General features: G+C 49.8%; 1 long non-coding RNA gene across 1 annotated transcript in view; it reads right to left on the minus strand.

Moving 5' to 3' along the window:
* Nucleotides 1-653: 653 nt before the first annotated feature.
* LOC140709380 (uncharacterized) overlaps nucleotides 654-14,807 on the minus strand; it is a 170,953-nt gene continuing 156,799 nt past the window's right edge. Inside the window, exons 3-4 of the long non-coding RNA XR_012089888.1 lie at nucleotides 11,595-11,634; nucleotides 654-2,072 (exon numbers count right to left, since the gene is read on the minus strand). This is a non-coding gene — a long non-coding RNA (uncharacterized lncRNA). The remainder of the gene's footprint in view (nucleotides 2,073-11,594; nucleotides 11,635-14,807) is intronic.

Raw genomic sequence — 14,807 nt, forward strand, 5'->3', positions numbered from 1 at the left:
GCCATGTAGAAGCCAGGAAGAGTCCTCACCAGAAACCAAATCTGCTGACACCTTGATCTTGGACTTCTCAGCCTCCAAAACTATGAGAAATAAATGTCTGTGGTTTAAGCCACCCAGTCTGTAGTATTTTGTCGTAGCAGCCTGAGCAGACTAAAACAGATATGCACTAGGAATGATGCTTGCGCACATTTGCACATATTCACTCACCCATCAATAAATATTATTGCTACACTCCTAGAGGCATACTGGAATGTGTGCGCACTGCTCCCATTACTGCTGACTCTTATGTATGCAACTCTTACCATGGTGAGCATTTCACAGATTTCCTCTCACTTTATTCTCAGGATATCCCCAAGAGGGAGACATTTATTAGCTCCATTTTATAAAACAGGAGGCTAAAATGAATGCAGGGCTCAGGGTTGGTTGCACAGCTGTGAAGCAGTAGAGCTGGAATTTGAACTCAGGTCTGCCGACTGCAACGTGCATGCTCTGTCGGGATCATAAATAATCCAGCATTCAGAGCTGGGGGACAGGAACCTCAGTAGGGTCTAAGAGAACAATCCTGGCACTCTTGTGAGGCCGAAGCCTGCATTCCCTAGGGCGCAGGACTTGTTCGGCCTAGCACCTTATGACTCACTTACTATAATTGGGTACAGCTGTCTCCCAGAGTGTGGCAAGGTCTTCCCAAGTGCAGATTCACAGGCATCTCTGAAACCGTTAAAGAACTGGCTTTCAACTTTTGTTCAAAATAATGACCATGAGAAGAGTAATAATATAAACTGATTTTAATATATGCCCAGCTTAAATGACAAGCTCTGCTCCCGTGTTGATATTTTCTGCCAATACAAAATTATTTTATTCTTAGTACAAAGTTTCTTATCAGATGCATGCTGCTATGTGTTTTTAATTAATAATGAGATCATTTAATGGCCCATTTGCCCCTGATTTCTAACTGTAGCGCCGACTCCCACACCCAGGTCCTCTCGTTTACAGTTATCAGGTGCCAGGGTGTGTTCTGGTTTCTCAGGCCCTGAACTCCCTATGTCCAGCTCTTCTGAAACTTCCCAACCCCATCCAGAGCTGCCCTGGGAATATTTTGGACTCTCTATCAACCCTGGGCTATAGAAGGGCCTGGGGCAACCCCACGGCACGTCACACTCCTCCATCCCTGGACTAGCACCCTGGCTGGCTCCCCAGAAGAAAAATGAAGGTCCTCCTGACAGGCAAGCATAAATATTTTCTTTTCCAGCCTCGTTCAGATGGGGATCTTTGCTGTTAATAAAGTGGCAGCTGGCTATCTGGGAGTGTCTGAACGTGGCCTTCTCTGGCAAACAGCGCATCATCCATCTCTGTCCTCACCCCGTCAGATGACAAGACTTTGCTGGCCTGCTCCTTCTTGGAATGTGCCTTGGCTGGCAGAAAGCAGGCAGGAAGCATTTGCAAAACACCAGTTTCATCTTCTCTCTGTGGAGGGGCCGGGAGGAGTGAGCTGAGTTTGCTGCTCTTGGCAAGCCCATCTATCAGGAGTGTGGCCATCGGGTGCCGGGCAAGGCTATTTATTTAAGCCTCACATCAGGCAGTGAGACTTAATTTATGGGGACAGGAGGGAGGGTGTTGGAGCAGGCTGGGTCTTCCCACTTTGAAAGGTGCTCAGACCAGAAAGGGCAACAGCACGTAATGGGAAATCGTGCTGTGCTTTGTAGCATGTGGCCTGGAAATGGAGTTGCAAGGCCCGGAAAGGTTTTGAAATAACATTGCAGGTTGGAGCCCTCCCTGCCCCCACCTGGAAATAGGTGTTAGGATGGAAAACAGGGCACCTCACTTCACCCCTCATCACCAGCCAGGGCTGTTGAAATGAAAACAAAAAATTCTTCCTTAAAAGAAAATGTATTTTCCAAAGTTCTGTGAATTTTCTCTTGACTTCCACCTTCACAAAAGGCTGAGTGAAGTCTTGGAGCTATGGAGCTTGCTCGGGGGACCAAGGAGGAAGCACTGTGGGGGTAGATATCACCAGCCTCCAGGCTGGTGCTGTTCGGGTTTGTTCATCCACACATCTGGTGAGCAGTAGGCCTCTGGATGGTGAAAAGATACAAAGATTTAGGGTCGCCTAGGCCTGGGCTCAATTCCCCACTGTATTAGGTTCCCAAGGTTACCTGGGGAAAATTATTCGACCTTTCTGTGTTTTAGTTTCCCCATATGTAGAATGGGGACAGTAATACAGATGTCTGTGGATTGGTATAGGATACTATTGAAGCCCGCCCATGACAGTGCCCATTATAGCACTTCCTCACAATCAGTGCTTGGCAACATGTTGAATTTTGTTGAAGGAGCTCACAGAGGTTTCCCATTGCCTGCAGAATGGGGCAGAGCTCTCACTTTTACAGTCAATACTTTCTGGGATCTGATCCCAACCAATCCTCTTACCTGGCGTCCCAGGATTCTCCTACTAAAATTGGTGTGCAGGGCCTGACCACGCCCTGTCCATTCACTCTACACCACGGCACCCCCAGCTGCTTGCCCATGCTGTCTGCACACAGCACACCCTCGCATAGCCTCCCCTCCTCATTGCACCTTCCGTCCGGGGGCCCTGTCATCAGGGGTGGCGAGAACTACCACTTACGAGTGCGTGTTGTGGGTCAGACACTGCACGTGTGTTATTTTAGATCTGTATTTTACAGGATCAGGAGGGAGAGTCAAAAGAAAGGAAAGGGAGCACAGTAAGGAATTTCCAGTAGTCAAACAATACGGTCAAATTTACTATAGAGGAAACACCACTGTGAGCCAAAGAGATCGTGGAGTAGGGGAGGAGGCCAAGTGTCAGGGAGGAGGCTGGGGGTCAGGGAGGAGGCTGGGGGTCAGGGAGGAGGCTGGGGGTCAGGGAGGAGGCCAAGTGTCAGGGAGGAGGTTGAGGGTCAGGGAGGAGGCCGGGGGTCAGGGAGGAGGCTGGGGGTCAGGGAGGAGGCCAAGTGTCAGGGAGGAGGCCAAGTGTCAGGGAGGAGGTTGAGGGTCAGGGAGGAGGCTGGGGGTCAGGGAGGAGGCCAAGTGTCAGGGAGGAGGCTGGGGGTCAGGGAGGAGGCTGGGGGTCAGGGAGGAGGCCAAGTGTCAGGGAGGAGGTTGAGGGTCAGGGAGGAGGCCGGGGGTCAGGGAGGAGGCTGGGGGTCAGGGAGGAGGCTGGGGGTCAGGGAGGAGGTTGAGGGTCAGGGAGGAGGCCAAGTGTCAGGGAGGAGGCTGGGGGTCAGGGAGGAGGCCAAGTGTCAGGGAGGAGGCCGGGGGTCAGGGAGGAGGCCAAGTGTCAGGGAGGAGGCCAAGTGTCAGGGAGGAGGCTGGGGGTCAGGGAGGAGGCCAAGTGTCAGGGAGGAGGCCGGGGGTCAGGGAGGAGGCTGGGGGTCAGGGAGGAGGCCAAGTGTCAGGGAGGAGGCCGGGGGTCAGGGAGGAGGCTGGGGGTCAGGGAGGAGGCCAAGTGTCAGGGAGGAGGCCAAGTGTCAGGGAGGAGGCTGGGGGTCAGGGAGGAGGCTGGGGGTCAGGGAGGAGGCCAAGTGTCAGGGAGGACGCTGGGGGTCAGGGAGGAGGCCAAGTGTCAGGGAGGAGGCTGGGAGTCAGGGAGGAGGCTGAGCGTCAGGGAGCAGGCTGAGAATAAGGTTCTTACCTGATTAAATTAAAATTTAAAAAAATTAGCCAGGCATAGTGGCATGCATCTGTAGTCCCAGCCTCTCAGGAGGCTGAAGCAGGAGAATTGCTTGAACCCAGGAGGCGGAGGTTGCAGTGAGCCGAGATTACGCCACTGCACTCTAGCCTGGGCAACTGAGTGAGACCGTCTCAAATAACAAAAAAATCTGACCCTGCAGGCCCTGAGATTCTCCAGGTTAAAGTCACAAACACCCACCCTTTCTGAGACTAAAGTTTGGGAGATGCTAAGATGGTAGCAGTGATGCCGACCTCAGGATGCAGAGGGCCTTACCGCTCCCCACCCAGGATCCCAGTAAGGAAAGACAGCGAGCGTGGCTTTCGGATGGAGAGGAGAGGCTGGGTTTGAGAGTTTGCTTCATTTGTTCATTCAGTGCGTATGTAATGGGCAACCACTGTGTGTCAGACTGGATTCCAGCTGCTGGAATACAGTAGTGAACAAAGCAATACGAAATCTCTGCCCTCCTGGAGTTTACATCCTAGTGGGAGAAACAGATCATAAACTAATCAGAAAAAGATACAGTGTTAGATAAGGATAAGTGCTATAAAGAAACATCAAAGCAAGGGAATGGGATATCAAAGGATAGGGTCAGTGACAAAATTATGGATACAGTAGCCACAGAGGGCCTCGCTAACAGGGTAACTTCTGAAAGAAGACTAGAAAGAAGCAAGAGTGAGCTCCGCAGATGTCTAGGGGAAGCATCCCAGGCAAAGGGAATTAGAAGCACCAAGGCTCCAAGGCAGGAGCGTGCCCAGAATGTGCCAGGAGAGGGTAGGGCCTGTGGGGTTGGAGGGGGCGCAAAGGGAGAGAATTAGGAGAACTCAGAGGGGTACGAAAGGAGCTGGGTCAAAATGGGCCTTGTCTGTCTCAGGCTCCTGGAGGTCAGGACTCTGGTGCTGGGGCCTTGGGCAGGCCCTTCCTTCTCCAGCTGATTTCTCCCAGTGGAGGACACGTGTGGTATAGATGTGATTGTGAAAGCTTTGAGGATTATGCCATGTTCTGAATACAACTCAGAACCTGTGGCCAGGTGCGGTGGCTCACTCCTGTAATTCCAGCACTTTGGGAGGCCGAGATGGGTGGATCACCTGAGTTCAAGACCTGCCTGGCCAAAATGGTGAAACCCCATCTCTACTAAAAATACAAAAATTAGTGGGGTGCGGTGGCGCATGCCTGTAATCCCAGCTATTTAAGAGGCTGAGGCAAGAGAATCACTTGAACCCAGGAGGCGGAGGTTGCAGTGAGCTGAGATCGTACCACTGCACTCCAGCCTGGTGACAGAGCGAGACTCCGTCTCAAAAAAAAAAAAAAAAAAAAAAATTGCCAGGCATGGTGGCATGCATCTGTAGTCCCAGCCACTCAGGAGGCTGAAGCAGGAGAATTGCTTGAACCCCAGGAGGCAAAGGTTGCAGTGAGCCAAGATTATGCCACTGCACTCTAGCCTGGGCAACAGAGTGAGACCACCTCAAAAAAACAAAAAAATCCGACCCTGCATGCCCTGAGATTCCCCAGGTTAAAGTCATAAACACCCACCCTTTCTGAGACTAAAGCTTGGGAGATGCTAAGATGGTAGCAGTGGTGCTGACCTCAGGATGCAGAGGGCCTTACCTCTCCCCACCCACCTGCTGCTCCTGCCCCCTGGGAAGCAAGAGAGGGGCTGACTTCAGGCCACACTGGCCTCTAGGCCTTGTGTCCACAAATACTGTGTCACACAGCTTGGGATCTTTTCCTTCACAATGAATTCATCCTCATCCATCATTCCTTTACTTATTCTCCCCAGTATTCATTTATTCATGTACATATTCATTTCCTCTCTCATCCTATTTGTTTACTCCTTTCTTCACTCATACACATATTCATTTTCCTCCCTCCTCACATTTATCACAAGAGTAAATACATAACAGATTGTGCAACTCCTGGTGTCTGCCTGACTTCTCAGCTACAATGTGAAGGATGAGGGCAGGAAGCATGTCTTCTTCACAGCTGTGATACCAGCATCTGGCCCCATGCAGAGCCCATAGCATGTGCTCTATAAATGGATTTCTGCAGCCATCCATTCACTGCACATGCATTCATTCTTTAGACATTCCTCAAACCTCCGTGGGTACCAAAACCTGGGCCAGACATATTTCAGGAGAAGAGGGAGAAGGAAGAAAATGTAGGATAAATTATCCCAGCCCCTGTCATCCACCATTCCCTTCATCCATCCAATAAACATTTACTGATGACACTTAGTACTGAATCCTGAGCTGGCGACTGCTTATGCAACTGCTTGCATAAGGATGATCAAGGGAAGGCTGAGGCTGAGCCGCAGCTGGGCCTCAGAGAATGGGCAAAATGTCAGGAACAGGGAGGAGGAAATGTAGCTAGAGGAGAGGGAATGGCAGGAACAGAGGTTTCCATGAACCTCACCCTGCCTGGTGGTTAGGGGACAACTGCTATCAAGATAGCTTGGGGCAAGTCATGGAGGCATTTAATTACTAGGCATGAGAGTTTGCGGGGCTCCAGGGGAACTTGATCTGGGCCTGTCATTCCAGGTGTGAGAAGGCAGGTGAGACAGGCAGCACTGAAGGTTTCAGGTTGGTTGCTGCTGGGCAGAGTATGATTTCCTGTTTGCCTAAAGAGGAGGAAAAGGCCTTCGAAAGATAGTGAAGATTCCCCAACAGGCCACACAAGCCCAAAATGGCTCGGACAAAGCTTTGTGATGACTTTAATGCAAATGAACTAAAAGTACATGGATTAAATTTTCCTCCCCAAACTACATGAGCTGTGGAAACAGAAAGGTGCGTGTTTAAGTGTAGGCCCCTGGAGCTCTCTTTGAGCCTGTCTTAGCGCAATGACACACCGTGGACGCGGTTAACTCTGCAGGTGCCACAGTTCCACCCAACAGCTTTGGACCTAATCAAGGATAAAGGGGTCTCAGCCCTCTAATGCTGCAGCTCCCCTCCCCAAATCTTCTGTGCCCTGGCAGGCCCTGGCAGAGATCCTGGGCCCACTCTTGGCCTCTTTGACCAGGCAAAATTTGCTCCTGGGCCTAGGTCTTCAAAAAACACCAGCTCCTTCTGGCTAGCCGGGAAGGAGAGTAAACACCAAATAATAACAAAACAATAGGTATAATTTTAATATTTATTCCTTCACATGTAAACACATTCAGTTAACAAAATACTGAATCATTATCTCCTCTGACCCTCATCAGAAGCTGAGGGGATAGTTGGCTGGGGCGGGTGGTGGATTATTATCCCCATTTTACAGATGAGGAAACTCAAGTCCAGAGAGGTTAAAGTGACTTTTGTAAATGTCACACCTCTGCTACAGTGCTCTAATGAGCCCACTGCAGAAAACTTCCAAATTGGTAAGATCATGGCGTCCTTTTTCAGTGAAGAGTGTGCCCCAAATGTAAATAGACTTTATCTTCCTTCATCTCCCATGATTCCCAGTAACTACATGGTGTTGATGGTCTGCCATCATTTTAACAAAATGGGGGCCTGAGGCTGGGAGAGCAGGCAGGCCGGCCCCAGGTCAGCCAGAATCAGTGTCAGGTAAGTGGTTCCTGTGGTTCTGTGGTTGAGATGGGCCCTAAGAAGCTGTGGTCTTTCCTCCCATCTCATGGTAACCTAGGGGTTAGAGGTAAGGCTACAGTCTGCAACTGAGGTCTGGACTCAGCCCAGGCAAAAACCAGAGACCAGGTCTCCTGGCCCCAGCCCAGTGTTATTTCCACTCTACCTGCCCGGACACTGACCTAGGGCAAGGCCCTCCCAGTTTTTTCAGCCTCCCTATCTGTAGCAAGAGGGTGTGGGAGAGAAAGCCTCTAGGGCCCCTTCCAGGGTCCAGGCTGTAGCTGTGAACAATTCTGAGCGCAGGATGTGAAGGCAAAGCATGAGAGCAGGAAGTTCCAGGCTCCAGGGGGTGGGGCAGGCCTCGCTAGGAGAGGCAGAGGGCACAGAAGCCACCCCTGACCGACTTCACAAGATAAGGCCCACCGTCACCTCCCCACTTCCTCCTCTCCAGCCCCAGGGTCTCCTTTGCTTCCACATCTTGTTGACTTTTGAATTTACAAGGTGTGCCAGTTGCCAAGGCCCCCGGTTGATTACACCCCTGGACCTGCCTTAGGAAAGCATCCTCCTCCCCAAGCCCCCACCAGCAACTGGGAGGTGGGGCTGGGAACACAAGATGGGATCTCTCAGGTGCTGGAAAGAAATTAAAGAGGAAACTTATTGAAAAGAGGACAGAAGAGAGAAAGCAAAGGTAAGTTCCATTCTGGAAAGGAAAGGGGGAGGAGCCACATGCAATTTTATAGCCGTGTTCTGAAACACATGACTCTTGACCAGGTCCGACTCTGACCGTGGGGGAACGCTCAGGTGGGGTGAGGAGCTTTATGGTGTTTGCTTGGTTTATTGGCTTTGTGGAAGAGGATATGAGGGCCCAGGCAGTTCTCTGGAGATAGGACCCCTCAAGGAAAGGCCAAGATTTATGGTTTCCGGAAACCCTCAAGGTTACTGGCCTAGGCCTAGGCTTTCCTTGGTTCCAGGGATTTAAGGGAGGGAGGGCCTGGAGGTAAAGGAAATTCCAAGTCATGGTGAGAATCATTCCCCAAAAGACTTTATCTTCCTTGTCTCCCATGATTCCCAGTAACTACATGGTGTTGATGGTCTGCCATCATTTTAACGAAATGGGGGCCTATGGCTGGGAAAGCAGGTAGGCTGGCCCCAGGTCAACCAGAATCAGTGTCAGGGGAGCAACTCAAACCCGTTTCTCCTGGTTCCCACTCCAGGGTGCTTTCTCTCTGGGCTGTTTATACTGGAGTGGCCTTTGACGCCCAATCAGAAAATACCTGAGTCACACTGGCTAAAAGAAAAGAAGTATTGCTAAGGGCTCTGGCCTGGAGTCACCTCTGTGTCACCACATGCAGGCTTGGGACAATAGCCATCCATCACTGCTCAGCAAGGTGGCGTAGGTGTTCCCTCGCACAAGCATGTGACTACACCAAGGGTGCTTGACCTTCCGGGAAATGCTCCTGTGGACACTATCCGTGGCCAAGTGGTTCTGGAAACAAATGTTTCATTGACAACCCTACTTCACAGGCATAAGAGGCTGGTTCCTGACACGGCCTTCCAGTCTTCTGTGGACCCTGTTAGCAGGATACATTTTATTTCTGAGCTTAATTAGGGGACATGCCATAAATATTCATGCAGCAAAATGAGCCCAGGCTCACAAGTGCAGCTGCTTCCCGCTTGGGGGAAATTAACATTGTTTTCCAGCCATGAGTAATGAGGCGCCACTGCTGGAGAGAGGAGCCTTTTCAACAGCCTCTCTAGGACAGAAAGGGAGAGCCACACTCAGAGGCACCCACACCCTGGGAGCCAGCCTGGCCCCCGCAGACCCCTCTGCATCTCCAAATGAGGGGCACAGCTGGGCTCCTCTGGGGCTCAGTCCTGAAGGGACCCCCCACCAAGGTACTCAGCAGAGCAGACGATGCATCAAGAACAGGGGTCAGCAAGCTATAACACAAGAGCCAAATCCACCTGCCACCTGCTTTTGTAAATAAAGTTTTATTGGAACCCATTTGTTTAGATATGGTTACAACAGCAGAGTTGAGTAATGTGACAGAGACCTTATGGCCTGCCAAGCAAAGGAAAATATTTACAACCTGGTCCTTTGCAGAAAAAGTATGCCCTAGAACTGTTTCATCCTGGACATTTGTGATTATTAATATAAGTCCCATAATCTCAAATTCTCTGTAACCTTAGGAATATCGAATGGTTTTGAAGTCTCATGGTTTTAGAATCTTCTGTGCATAGACTCTGGAACCAGACTTCAATCTCAGCTCTATCACTTCCTTAGCTGTGTGACTATGGGCAAGTTACTTAACCTTCTCTCTGCCTCAGTTTATTTATCTATTAATTGGGGGTAAGAATAGTACCTAGCTCATAGTGCTGTTAAGACTGAATGAATATTTATAAAGCCCATAGAAAAGTATTCAGCATAGGATAAGCTTTAAGTAAGTACCTGTTAAATAAGTGGATTCAATCTCCTGCAATTTCAAACTCCTCAAAGAATAGGATCTTAACCTTCCCCTACAAATGTCAGCCTGTAAGATCTTAGAATCTAAGCTGTGACAGGGAGAGCCCCCAACTTTCTGACACTGTACTAAATACTTCATGTGCATTATCTCATTTAATCTCCAAAACGACTCTTGGAAGTAGGAATTACAGGCAATTTACATATAAGGAAACAAACTTTGCAAAGGTAGGAGACTAATCCAAGGTCACAGGGGTAAATTGCAAAGCTCGAACAGGAGCCCAGGGTACCTGACTCCACGCCTACCCTACCCCTCACCCACTGCCACAGTCTCTCCTCTGTACCTGTCACAGGGTCCTTCAGCCTCTGCTGGGCACCTGCCGTGTCGGGGAGCTCACTGCCCCTGGAGACAGCCAGCTCCGTGGCTGGAGAGCTCACACTGGGATCTGCTCTTAACTTACTTTTGCTCCTCCTAACCCCCTTGGTCCTAGGTTGTCTCTTTGCAGCTCTGAAGAGCCCAGGCAAGAGACCATGGACACTTCTGGGGGCATCTCCCAACTTGCTGGGAGCCAGCAGCAGCCTGGGCCTCAACATTTGCAACAAACTAGACCCACAAAAAGACACAGCTCCGTAGCTTTGGACAAACCATGCCTCCAGCAAGCCCTTGCTGGTACCAACAAGAAGCAAGGACCCTTCTTTCTCCATAAGATTCCCAACATTCCTGCCTGAACCATCACTCGATGAGACAAGAGCCATGTCCTCATCTAAGTCTTGTCATAATACTCCTAGGACTCTCTAAGCCTTGTAATCTTTCTTCTTGCTGTCAGTGTTTTGAGATCTAGTCTGTCCTATGGTTCTGCAGCATAATGAAGCTCATCAAGTGCTGGTAGCATTGCTTTTATCCTCAGCATCCTTGACCTAGTAGGTCAAGAAAGTATTACCATTCCCATTTATAAGATGATGTACACGAGACCCAGAGGGGAGGAGGAATAGAAAGAAAAAAGAAATTATACTATAGCAGAACCTTCTGGTACCAGGCCCTGTGCTAAGCCCTTTGTCTCATTTCATCCTAACACATGTAGGTGCTCACCCCACTTTCCAGGAAAATGAACTGTGACTTCTAAAGGAAATCCGACTTGTTCTGGGTTCCATAGACAGCAGGAGGAGGAAGACACTGATCATGCATCTACTGTGTGCTAAGTACATTCATACACATATATGCCTTATTCTGCCATCACACATACACAAAACCCGAAGGTGGGTCTTTTTAATGCTTGCTTGCCAGATGTGTAAACTAAGGCTCAGAGGCTGGGGTGGCTGTCCCAGGGGAAAGGGGCTGGGCCCCAGGCCTCGCTGGTGTGGATGAGGCACTCTTGCCTGACCCCAGCAGCCGTGGCAAGACTCAGACCATATCCTTTCAGGGAGTGGAAAAGGAAACACTGGGCCTTTTTACAGGGTTTCCATGTGCATGACCAGGAGCCCCTAAGGATGGCCGATCTGCCACGGATGGGAGGAATGGTTTGTTTTTTCTGTGGGCCACTCTGGAGCCTTTCAAAGGTGTGAAGTTCCATGGCCTGCAAAAGCTGATTCTACTGGCTATCCAGAGCAGGCCCTGCGTGGGCCCCAGCCCCTGCAGCCCCCACAGTCCCCACAGCCCCCACAGCCCCCACAGACCCCGGTCTCTTCATGTGCCGCCCATGGGAACTCCCTCCGGCCCACCTGGCCTCGCACACGCTGAAAGGCTGCAGAGTGACAGGCCTGCAACTGGACTCTGATGTTTATTCACCAAACACAGAGACAGCCCTCCAGGCTCTCCTCTACCATCCAACCCTCTGCTACCTCAGGGAATAGGGGTCACCAGCCCACTCCCAGGCCAGGATCCCAGCACACTCACCTCTGGAGACCGGCCACAAGGAAGAGCATCCAAGCTGCTCCTGCAGGGAAAGAGACTCTGGTTAGACACAAGGAAGAACCAGCTGCCACTGAGGGACATTCAGCTCAAAGAGAAGAGGAATCTCCTGAAGTGCCGTGGCATCTTGGTAAGGACCCTGGGTTCTTTGTAACCCCTGGGATGAGAAGGGGTGAGGCTGCATGATTCCCAAACCCCACTCTCTACCAGTTCTGACAATGTCATAATTCTGAGGTTCCACGGCATGAGACAGGGGGTCAGACTGGACCACAGGATCATCTCTAAATGCTTCTATCTCCAGAGCTGCCGAGTGATTGACGGGACAAGGCTGAGCAATTGTGTTGGAGAACTGCTTGGTTGCTTTCCTGTACATAGTCAAGGAAGTTGCACGGTCACTTTGTAAAAACGGAACTGCTGGTATTACTGTTTTTCTGTTGTTCTTCTCCCCCCTACCATTTTTATAACTGAACTGATTGCTTTGATTGGACTGCCCTGTTGTTCATCTAAACCAACCCCTTGCTGGACTCAACTGACAGGCTGTTTGTTGGCCACAGTCAGCTGTGGATGTGGAGCTGGTTGGTGTGTAGCTTTCCAGATTACATATTTTGACGAAATGGACTGTTCTGAGCCCTGCAATCACCCCAGCCCCACTCCCCAACCTCACCACCAGCCTTGGCTTTTCCAGAGAATTGCAGTTCCACGAGTGTCAGGCATAAATCCCGGCCAAATCCACCATGAAAGGACACACAATATTGTTACAGGTTTAAAACTGGGATTCAAATCAAGAAGGCAGAAAGCCCCGATGGAAGACCTGTTGTGCCCTGCAGCCTTGCCAGGCAGTCCACGTGGGCTGGACCGAGACTGCGGTTCTGACCCTCGTCCGTGTCAGGGGATTGCTGAGCCCCTAGCACAGCCCTCTCACTTGCCTCTTTAACTCACTTCCTTTCATTGCTGACAGGTCCACCAACTTTCAATGGGGCTGTGGCAAGAGCTACTCACCAGCCCACCCCCAAGCCCATTCACCCTGCCCACCCCTCCTTGGCCTTTCAGGCTCACAGTGAAAGGGACTTGTCCAGAAATCGGGGATTTACCATTGTGCCCTTTGTAAAGACTCTCCATTTCCCTCAGCCCCACCCCTCCCATCTCCAGAAACAGTAGGGGTGGCCCCTGCAGAGCTGCAGATGGACACAACAGAGCACAACACACCCAACACCCTTATTTAGAATCAGGGCTGAGGCCTCAGAAACTCAAACTTTGTTTCAGAGCCGGAAGACAACCTCTAGATTTCTCCTGCCTCCACCCACTCCCCATTTTACAGATGGGGAAACAGAGTCATAGAATGAGGCCTCTTGACACCTAGTGTGCTATTCCATTAGCTCATTTGCACTCCCCGTTTCTTTTCTTCTTTCAGAATTGAGGAGATAATGACATTTGTCGTTTGTGTTAACAATATGCGACACCACTGAAAACTGTGTACAATGGCTGTAGCCAGCAGTCTAGGAAGTTTGGGGTTATGGTTTTGTTGTTTCACATCTGAAATCAAAAACTAGAGTCATGGAAATAGCAGGTCTTGGTTGAACTGCCTCTAAAATAAATAGAACCATTCGCCTGACTAATATGAAATTCAACTCACAAAAAGGAAAAAGCTAAATTGTAATTTTCCTGTTTCTAATATTTTTGCTCCTATGTTTAGATTATTTAATACAACTACCTATTTGTGGGTGGGCCTGCTGGGGACCAGAAAGGAGCTCTAACTCGCCCAAAGGCACACAGCATGGCAGGCAGGTTTGGCCTGACTATCCTCTACCTCTCCGGCAGGCATTTCAGTGTTGGAAAAATCTTGGCTACATTGAAACGGTATTCCTAGAACCAGTTGGGCACTGCAATTTGGTTAGCTGTGTGGCTTTGCAGTTTCTAAACTAAATGGTTTATTAAGAATAGATGTGTCAGGCCGGGCGCAGTAGCTCACGCCTGTAATCTCAGCACTTTGTGAGGCCGAGGCAGGTGAATCACTTGAGGTTGGGAGTTGGAGACCAGCCTGACCAACATAGAGAAACCCTGTCCCTACTAAAAATACAAAATTAGCAGGGCATGGTGGTACATGCCTGTACCCAGCTACTCGGGAGGCTGGGTCAGGAGAATCGCTTGAACCCAGGAGGCGGAGGTTGCGGTAAGCTGAGATCGCGCCATTGCACTTCCGGCTGGGCAACAAGAGCGAAACTCTTCCTTAAAAAAAAAAAAAAAAAAAAAGAATAGATGTGTGAGTTAGAATGGCGATCATTAAAAAGTCAGGAAACAACAGATGCTGGAGAGGATGTGGAGAAATAGGAACGCTTTTTACACTGTTAGTGGGAGTGTAAATTAGTTCAACCACTGTGGAAGACAGGGTGGCGATTCCTCAAGGATCTAGAACCAGAAATGCCATTTGACCTAGCAATACCGTTTGATCCAGCAATCCCATTACTGGCTATTTACCCAAAGGATTATAAATCATTCTACTATAAAGACACATGCACACATATGTTTATTGCAGCACTATTCACAATAGCTAAGACTTGGAACCAACCCCAATGCCCATCAATGATAGGTTGGATGATGAAAATGTGGCACATATACACCATGGAATGCTATGCGGCCATAAAAAAGGATGAGTTCATGTCCTTTGCAGGGACATGGATGAAGCTGGAAACCATCATTCCCAGCAAACTAACACAGGAACAGAAAACCAAAGACCACATGTTCTCACTCATAAGTGGGAGTTGAACAATGAGAACACATGGACATAGGGAGGGGAACATCACACACTGGGGCCTGTTGGGTGGAGGGGGTGGCTAGGGGAGGGATAGAATTAGGAGAAATACCTAATGTAGATGACAGATAGGGAGGGGAACATCACACACTGGGGCCTGTTGGGTGGAGGGGGCAGCTAGGGCAGGGATAGCATTAGGAGAAATACCTAATGTAGATGACGGGTTGATGGGTGCAGCAAACCACCATGGCACATGTATTCCTATGTAACAAACCTGTACATTTTACACATGTATCCCAAAACTTAAAGTATAAAAATAATAATAAAAAAAAGATGTGAAAGCAGCAAAAGCAGTTGATTTCAATGCTTCATCTATGGGAAGATTGCCATGATCCCTGAGCATTTCTAACCCAGGATGCTCCCTCCCCTACGAGGTGCTTTATGTGAAC

This window comes from Chlorocebus sabaeus, chromosome 20 (assembly GCF_047675955.1).
Source record: "Chlorocebus sabaeus isolate Y175 chromosome 20, mChlSab1.0.hap1, whole genome shotgun sequence".
Lineage (NCBI taxonomy): Eukaryota > Metazoa > Chordata > Mammalia > Primates > Cercopithecidae > Chlorocebus > Chlorocebus sabaeus.